Below are 10,294 nucleotides of genomic sequence, written 5' to 3' on the forward strand. Positions count from 1 at the left end.
GTCTTAACTTGATTATTAACACGTTGTCAATAATCCCAAATAAGAGAAACTGAAGCATGTGGAGTTATCAGGAAGTGACGTACCGGTGTTAGGGTAAATATGTTCACTTCCGGTTAAAAAGTCTAAAATGGGGACCAGAAAGAGAAATCCTTAGTGTAATGACAGGTAAGTTTATTTATGAAATGAAAATGCTATATTGTTATAAAACAAAGCTCTACTAGAGAGACTTCTAATCTTCCGTTCCAGTTTTGGATAAAATTATCATTTAGTCTCTGTTTAACATAAGCAAGAAATATTTTTTTTCATTCCCTACTTCTTGGAAGAGCCATACATCATAAAAACCGAGTGAACTCAACAGATCTCGTAATAACGAACACCAACTTATCTTATTAGGGTACCTTTCACAGTCATTCAATAAAGTAAGATATATTTTCTTATTAAAATTATTACCACATGTACGTAATAACTTAACCCAATACTTAATAATATTATTTTATGTAATTGTCTGATAGTTTACACGTCCAAGCTCACTATAAATAAAATCATTCTGTGTACTTCTTTGACACCCAACAATCTTTTACAGTATTGCATATGTATTCGCTCTATGGCGTTGCCTTTGACAAAACCCCAGACTTCCCGACCATAATTCAGAATGGGCGAAATAAGCTTATCAAACAAATCTAACTTGTGTTTAATAGTAACGTCCGTAAATTTATACAAATACTTGTTCATCTTAAAAATTGCTTTTAAAGCTTGACCAGCAATTGTATTTTGGGCATCTGAAAATGAGCCCCCGGAAGTAAACACAGTTCCCAGATAATTAAACTTATTAACAATCTGAAAAATATTTGCCGGCAGCGTTCAATCGGAACTCCTCGGCTAGTATTAAGATATGGCCTCTGATATAATACGGGTCGTAAGAAAATAGTCCATCATGGTCGACAAAGAAGATGTTCAAACAACCAAGAGATATGTTAGTCAAAAGACAGAATGAGGAGCGAACTTTTACCACTTATTTGTGTGTAAGTGTTATTTTTATACTTATTGTATTTTAATAAAATATAAAAATAGTTTTAAAAGAGCCCTAATGAGAAACTAATTGGAAATGTCATTAATTCTTAGAGGATGGGGTAAAGTTTTTTTTCATTTGACAGATTCTAATATATTAAATAACAATTTTGAAGCTCCAGTGAACAGTGGCAAAAATAAAGAAAACAAATATTCTATTTGATTTTTTTTAATAACAAATAAGTCTGAATCTGACTTTACTTAGATCGATAATAGGTTAGACTTTCTTTCTCAGTGTATTTATCTCATACATTTCATATCATTAACTTTAATTTTTTATAATTAAAATTTATATTCTTTTAACCAAGGATGTACGGTTTATATGTCCGTGAGTGTTGGTATCGAACAACTTAATGTAATGGCACAATTGAATGCCTCGGCCCTGTTCACTAATATAGTTCTCTCTAAATAAATTAGATCTTCATGCTATTGGTTTAACAAAATGAGTTTGAACGCATGAACCAGCACACATTTCTTTCAAGACTAAATTCTATGATATCCACCAGTGGTGGTGATGCAGAAACATTGAAAAATGCTGACATTTTTACTGTGCCAATGAAATGCAGACATTTAAATTTTAATCTTATTGTCATTTTCAGAGAAGAGTATGTTACCAGGGGTGCAGCTGACTCTTGATTCCCAGCTTGTTCTAATGAAAAAAGGCAGATGAGGTAATGGTTGTGCGATTTTCGAAATTCGGACAATAATTTAACAGTCAAGTATCCTATTGGTTTAAGCCCAAAAGTACCTGCATGTTTGTACAATTAACCGACAAGGATTGACAGTATTAAAATATCAACATTGTAGATGAATTTAAACACTTACCAGTAATCCATAGCTAAAAGCTGCTCTCTCACAGATTGACAGTTCTTCTTGGTCATTCTTCAAAAGCCCAAAGGAGTAATTGAATTAAATTTACACATATAATTAATTATAGGGCTTAAAGCAATAGCAAAAAATATTTTCATCAACAATTGAAATCTGTAATATCATGTGTGACCTTATATGACTAGTTGGAGGTATTTTTACCAAATTTTCAAACTTGTGAAAGACTGTGATCTGATATTATGTCAGCAGTCTAATATCTACATTTGCACAATAATTGCCAATTGGCTCGTTTAAAGACAAAAATAAAAAAGGTGTCAGAACAGTAAAACTGTGAGGATGCAGCTTAAATTGGTGTTGCAGTTAATGTTTTGTGAATACTTTTCTGTTGTTGTACAGGCTTTTAAAATAATTGATCTGAAGATATAATTCCTATTATTGTTGTATTTTCTGTTTTCTATTTCAGGCACTGGAATCCGAATCTAATCAAAAATGCCATTGTATGAGGATTGACCTGCAATGCATGGAAATCATCTAACACAACTGCAACGCCTACCTTGGAAAAATGAGTGCAAGATGGAAACAATGCATTCAGTGGAACATCTTGTCATCTCAAATATTTGATGACTTACATACTGATGTGAAGTTGAAGATAAACGTCATCTGTTGGTCCGTGATTATTAAATAAATCCGAACATATATTTTAAAAGGGTTATATGGTAAAGGATTTATCTACGCTTAAAGTGTTTTTTCCTATATTATGGAGGGAAGATAACTACAAAAACAGAAACAGATGGCATCGGCAGACCAAATAAAGTAGAACTATTTTGTTCAGTTCAATTTTTAAGGCTTCAGAAAATCCGTTAAAAGGGCACATCCTTGCAAATGCCATATATTGTAAACTGGGCTCTTTAAAATGTGAAAAGGTGAAAGTGGTCTATAGGAGAAGTCTCAAATTCAAGGTTGTGAGTTCAAGACCTCCAAGATACTTTCTCTTGACCTCAGGAAAAGGATGCCAATACTTGTTTCTACTTAGGCAACAGACTTAAGAGTGATTTTGTAAGCTTCCAGCTTGCATAGCAATCTGATAAGGCATAAAATAAGATACTAGCTGACTTGCAAACAGTTTGTGTTGATTTATTTTTCAGTCAGTTGGAATGTTTATTAGAAGTGATGCGTATTGCTTACTGCAACCAATATTTATTTTCTTAAAATTTAAATTTAAATTTAACGATCACATAACATGACTTGTGATTTTACAGATGCATGTTTATTTCGTTGATTGTATGAGTTTATTTTCTCAAATGATGTAATAAAAGTTATTCTGAATGACTGTCCTTTTTGTTTGAAGAAAATGTGTTGAGATTTTGGCATAGCATAGTGTCATCATCATCATCATCATCATCATCATCATCATCATTGTTGTGTACAAATAAAACATTCAAAACAATGTATTAAAAACCAAACTGTCAAGCCAAGTACTCAAAGAGGCACAAGGATATTGCTCAAGAGACCGGTAATATATTTAGACAAATAAAATGCAAAGAAAGATCTATAATTCTGACACATGGTAATGCTTTAGATAGTCCTCTCATTGTGTGGTTATGGTTAAAGTGGAGACATACAGTATTTTTTGTAATGAAGACTTAAATTTGTATGGCAACTTAAAGCCATATATGGGGATTAAATGCCAGAAATATTGTGAAGTCTCCCAAAAGACTCAATGCACTTAAAAGGGCTTGGCACAGAAATGAAAGTAAAAATGGGAGCAAAACCTAATTTATCATTAATTTTACATTGGATTGCATACAGATGGCTCTGTTATTACTTGACTAATATTAAAAATAAATTAAGAGACATGTTGATCCAAACTGTAATTATTCTTGTTGCATTTTATGGAGTTGGACATAAAAGAGTCATTTGGTGAAGAGTGATCTAAAGGCTAATTATTCAAAATAGATTAAGTATTATTGAAAAAGTCTGGTATACATTGCTGAAAAGCTAGTAACCTGGCTAAATATTTGTTTAAGGCTTTATTACAAAAAAATAAATCAGTTGAGTATCTTATCAGTTACTCTTTTGGTGTTGTTGTTTTTAATAAAAAATGACAATTTACTCAAAGATATGAGACTAATAATTATAGATTAAGACAAATATATGTGTAAGGAACTTCTAATGAGTGGGTTTTAACCACAGCCTAGGAGGTAAAGTGAAGCATGATCTGCCTTGAACAAATACAATTTTAAGACAAGTTCTGTCAACTTAGTGCACCAGTCAATTGTACCCCCCCCACCCCAGGTCCGGGGGAATACTGGGGTTAACCCGGGGAAATGGGCCGTGTTTTTACCTATCAGGTGGCCCTGCAGTGCTGGGTGAATGCGGTGGTTTTATCTTCGCTTAAAATATAGAGGGGAATGGACCTTACCTAGAGTCCCTGGGGTGTGGGGGCATTTGGCAGGGATTTTGCCATTGGATCGTCCGCGCAGGGTGGGGATTTTAGCCGGGGTTGGCTGTACTGAAAGTCAAAGTCCCCACTATTCCCAGACCGGGGGGGGGGGCGTGGTTACAATTGTCTGGTGCATATCCACATGAACGTTGTATGGTACTCTAAATTGAGCTTACTGCGTGGATAGTCACGCCCCACCAACCCCACAGAACTGTTTACACAAAAAAAATCTGCAGCCCAAACCCAATAATGCTGAAGTAAAGGCATGCATAGATTTCAGCTGGTAAAGCTGACTGGTGCCAAGCTCACACCATCCTACCACAACCACAAAACTCTGGACATGCAATCAATGATTTTACAGAAAGTAATGTTGTTTTAATGGCAAGGCATGGTGTGAGAAAAAACACGGCAAAGTATGACTTAAAATTAGATTTCATAGGGTATTCCTATAACTGTTGAGAAAATGTTGACATTTAGTCCATGCGTGCATTTAATCCGATGTAACGATTCATGCATGCCATGAACCGTATGATCATTTCAATGACTGTCAAGTACATTTTCTGTGTGCTCACGATTTTTCTAGAGGAAACAGAGTGCTTCAACTATAAGGAAACATCTAAATATTCATAAAACGAACATTCTTTGAGGTTACAATAAATATTTTCTCTTAAACAAGCACATTTAATTTAACACAATCCATTTCTTGTTGTTACAATGGGCCTTCTTTACGCGGATTGAAAACGGTGTTAATCGCCGGCAGCCGCATCGCACTTTCGTATATCCTTACTACTATTTACGAGGTCTATCTCGAAGCTTGCCGGAGATGGCCGGGTTGTTACGATTGGGCAGCGTTTTATCAGTATTTACAACTAATTTCCAACGTTCACAATATTTTGACAATAAATTAAGACTTTCTTGCAATTCCACAGCATTATTAGCAAACACAATGATATCATCAGCATATAGTAATAGAAAAGTTTAAACAAATCAATATTGATACCATTAATACCCTTTCATAGAAAATTGACTCTAAATCATTTAAAAACATAGAGAACAAGAAAGGCGATAAACATTCTCCTTGTCGTACACCTATTACACATTCATATGTTCCACTCAACTAGTTACAATACTTTACCCTGGATTTCACTGATGAATACATGGATTTAATTATACCAAATATTTTTCCTCGTAATCCTAACTTTATAAGTTTACTCCAGAGATTATCCCTAACAACATAATGAAGGATACTGCGTTTGGTTTAAAAAAAATGCAGAAAACACGGTATTTCTACCTTATGCGAAGATAGAAGATCACAGTAAATCTTTCAGCATTCACCAATCATTTAATATTTTTGCGTTTTCAGCCATTAAATACACGGTTATAAACTTGATATCAGTAATTAATATTTTCCATAAATGCATTATTTCGTAAGTAGTTGAAGGTGTATCACTCAAAATGTATGTTTGTTATACATGTGTATGTATTGATTTTGAATAAGAGAGTCACTTTAAACTGGGTTTTATTTACCATCATCGTTTGCACTGACATGCAAATATATCCTTATCAAAACTTTATAAAACATGCGGAGTTTTCATTTTTGTTTTGATTTAAATCTTCATTGAAATCTTTTACCTAAACTGTCTGAATGTGTCTTAAACATCTCTAAGATATTAATTGTCATTGAATTGAATTGAATTGAATTGACTCCGGGCATTGCCTTCGTGTTTCATAATACTCGATACCAAAATGACAATGTTAATGTATTTCTCATCTATAATATCGAAACTCGAGACCTGAAACATGAACATTAGCATTGTCTCGTAATTTACAGAACTATTCCTTTATAAAATGTATTATAAGCGTTTTGAATAAAAATGTCTCTTCAAGCCTGATAACTCACCAAGGTTCTTGTAACTGAGCTATTTCTGAACTCACTTCTCAGTTTTCGTTTAATATTATATATCTGAATAAAAAGATAAGAGCTATGGTATATTTGATGAAAAATTAAAAATATGCTTCAGAAAATACCTTATTTGGTAATAATTGTTATAAACTAGTTTCTATGAATATACTTTATCATAGTTTTACAACAAAGATATAATATGGTAGATTCAGCTTAAATACAATTCAAAACAAATGTTTAAACCTGATTTAACAAAACACAATAGTTTGTAACACTTATCTTTTTCCGTTGTTTTAAATGTTCCGTTTATTGGCAATATCAGCAAATACATGCTTTTGATAAAAATTAGCATCAAATATAACCAAAATGGACACAAAAAAATAAAAACGATAAAAATATAAACATACAAACATATAAGTACATGACTACACACACATGCTAACTAAAAACGATAAAAAAATAAACATACAAACATATAAGTACATGACTACACACACATGCTAACATTCACACATACATCAATACAAACAAAATGATACATTTAGTTGCATTTAAGCAAATCAAGAGACAGCGGCAGCGAGTTACTTAGTACATCAATTCGTTTGGACATGGCAATAGAATCAAATTTCGATAAGTTCCTGATTTTCCTTATACTATTACTAGATAAGATAAATACAAATTTTTCAATAGTGTTAAGCGATCAGTTTATTTTATGTTATACTTATTCCTTATGTCAATTTATAAAGGACAAAAAAATGTGATATTCTAAATCAACCGTATTGATAGTACATATTCAACATTTTCTATCTTCTCTAATAATGTAATCGTGTCTTCCGGATCAATCTTTAAGGTATGGGCACTCCGTCTGATTCTTGATAAAGCAATTCTATAACTTTAGATAATTTCCTTTGTCGATGATATAGACGATATTTGTTTATTTCAGTTCGCTATTCGTGAAAATATGTTTTTCTTAGATCACTCGTGAAATAAAATACGATCTTACACTGAAATAAACATTTTTTCTGTTTCTTTTATGCTTATTTTCGGAGTTTTATGAGTATTTTAATTAATTTTCTTAATAACCCCCTTTTCCGAAAAGGGTATTTTTTAAGCCGTAACCCGTGGGACGCCCCTTACGCAAATTTTATTTATATAATAGCAGATGACGTAGCTGTCAAATTTAAACGGTTTGTTGAGAAAAAGATCTCTGTTATTCTTTTTTATAGTTAATTACTCGCTCGTTTTTAGTGCAAAGAGTTTATGAACAGTAATCAATAAAGTTTTATTAGTGCACCTGTTTCCAAAAAAATAAAGAAACACATTTATTTTAAGCAGAGCATGAATACATAACCTAATTACTGCGCCGCCATTTATTGATTGAAAATTTGAAAGGTCGAATGTGTTCGCAAAACAATTGCGGATAATCGTTGGATATAAAACATTTTTCCTAGTTTAAGAGTGTGTTTCATGATACATGGATATTCAGTCATCTTACTGTCAGATAACAGTCTGTTTTGCTTGAAAACCGGTCGATTTCCAGGTAATGACGCTAGTTTGTTGACAAATTTTGAGGCGTTGGAGTAAAAAAAATATCTGCCAATTGTTGTGTAAATTTTCCGGGAAGTTTATATTACGTATTACAACGACAAACTGTTCGAAATGCATTTGAACGATGATATTCCATTCTACTTATGTTCAAACAGTTGTTTTCGTCTGTAATTTGTTTGGTATGAAAGCAAATGTTCGAACATTCAGCTTCAAGATCAAGAAAACGTTGAAAAACGGGATAACTATTTTTAAATAAACGGTTCCCACGTGGTTTCCAATCGTGCGCCAAGTTTGCAGTATGACGCCGTCTATAAAAAGACCTGTCCTCGCATTACAACATGGTTCTGTCTCAAGTAGTTACATAGTTCATATCAACGAAGTATTATTATCATATATCCGTGTTTGATCGATGATAGGGCGGTGACCTCTTTATTGTCTGAAAGGAAACAGTATTAAATAAGCTTCTAACTTAATATTTTAATACTTTAAACCCCCAAATAGTTCTGCACAGTATAAAACTGTATTTGTTAAGTTGGTCTGTTTAGAGCTTTGTATGCAGGGGATATTCTTGACCCTATGACTAAAGTTTTGCTTTTCTCTGTGTCAACTTTAGATATACATTGTATTACGTATTAAGTATTAAATGTTATCACCCACCCGTCACTCTATATCATATTTATGCAAAGAAGGTATTATGCTGCCTTTACTACATTATTACAGTAATGTACTCCAGTAATGTGTTTCACTATATTTCTCCAATAGGTCAACATAAAATCTTACCAGTTGAAAGACAATCGCACCAAACGTCAACATCGGCTTCAATAATCATCTCCATCTCATGTTGCAATGGTATTTCTTGTCTACACTTCCTTTTTATGGCTGAGAGAATGTATAAATAGGCGAGAATTTCGCCACAGCCGTCAGCAAAAGGAATTGGCAGCCAACAAGACAGCTCCAGACCTTGTTAGGAGTAAAACTCACGGTAACTGCTCTCACTTAAATAAGTCCGTTATATTTTTCATATAGCATACGTTAGCTACTGCTGCTTTTATTAAAGGTCGTAGTAGCTTGATTGAAAGTTAAAATTTTGATATTTTGTATGGTTTTATAATTTATCATTATAATTATATATGTATTTTTTGTAAAAAGTTCTTAGAATGTGAATGAAAACTTTAAATACTATTAAATAAAAGGTGTGTATGATAAATTTTCATCTTTATTGTTACTTGTTCGTGAATTCTTATAATGATGACTTTTAAATATTTTTTGATTTATTGATGTTGTTTTAATTTTGTATTTCGGTATAATGGCTGCAAAATGACCTTTAAGCAACTATGAAAATGTCATTTTGCATTTAATACCATTAGTGATCACCTTAACAGAATTACATATGAGATATAGTAGCATTAATGATAAGGGAAGTTAAATGAATTTTCCCTTTACGTGTTTCCGCAGGCATATCATAGGCTTCCTATCGAACCAGACAGTTATTATCTCTCTTGTTTAGAATTTATCTTGTTCAGTACTTATCTTTAAAAGGCCACGCGGATTTCGTAAACATCCTAAACGTAAGCTTGTTATAATGGCATTCTGGGCGATTGTATTGAGAGTACATGGATACACGGTAAACTAGAGGTGTAGTTTCGGAGTAGCACATACTGAAAATGTCGATTAAGTTATGGTGAAAGGCCAAAAACTGTCCATTATGCCAGAGAAAGAACAGTTCGAAGAAATCAGTGCCGAAGTTGTTTTTTTCGCTGACAGATGGACAGAATGAGCGTTTCACTAGCTTAAAACATGTAAATAACGAGGTTAAAATCATGATTTTCACGGCGCTATTGTCAACTTATTGGAAACATTCACACCATTTGAAAAGACACTAATCATTCAAATATCTATATAATATTGCGCTCATTTATCGTTAACATATAAATTGTAAATATTTTTTGGTTATTATTATTATTTTTTTAGATTACAACCTATATTTACAGCCAATGAAATTGCAGATAGGCAATCATTAAGTACTGCGCTTTATCATTATTAAGAATTTCAACTTTCGCGGGAATTAAAGATCCGCCCTCTGCCACTCATCCCAAACACAATCTGTGCATCCGATTTTGCGTTGACAATGTTTTAGCCAATGAGGTTGTATTCTAAGTCAGTAAGATGACCGGAATTAAAATCTTATGATTAAGATGGGCTCAATCGCTACGCTCTCTCCGGCCATCATTAAGATTTTAATTCATGTCATCTAACTTTTACTGAAAATTCAACTTCAACGGATATATAATAAGTGCAAAATGTGTTTTTATTGTGCATTATTTACGTAATACGGTAATAAGTTTTTTTCTTCTCCTTAAGGGATATACAACTAATAAACATTTTCCTTTGCCCCTATGGCTGCACAAACCTCAGTCACATCTTCATTTGGGCATTGAGTTGTTATCGGATTTTGATTAAAAGCAACATTTCGTAATAATTTATTAAACCTAAGAAATAAAGGG

Source organism: Mya arenaria, chromosome 6 (genome assembly GCF_026914265.1).
Source record: "Mya arenaria isolate MELC-2E11 chromosome 6, ASM2691426v1".
Classification (NCBI taxonomy): Eukaryota; Metazoa; Mollusca; class Bivalvia; order Myida; family Myidae; genus Mya; species Mya arenaria.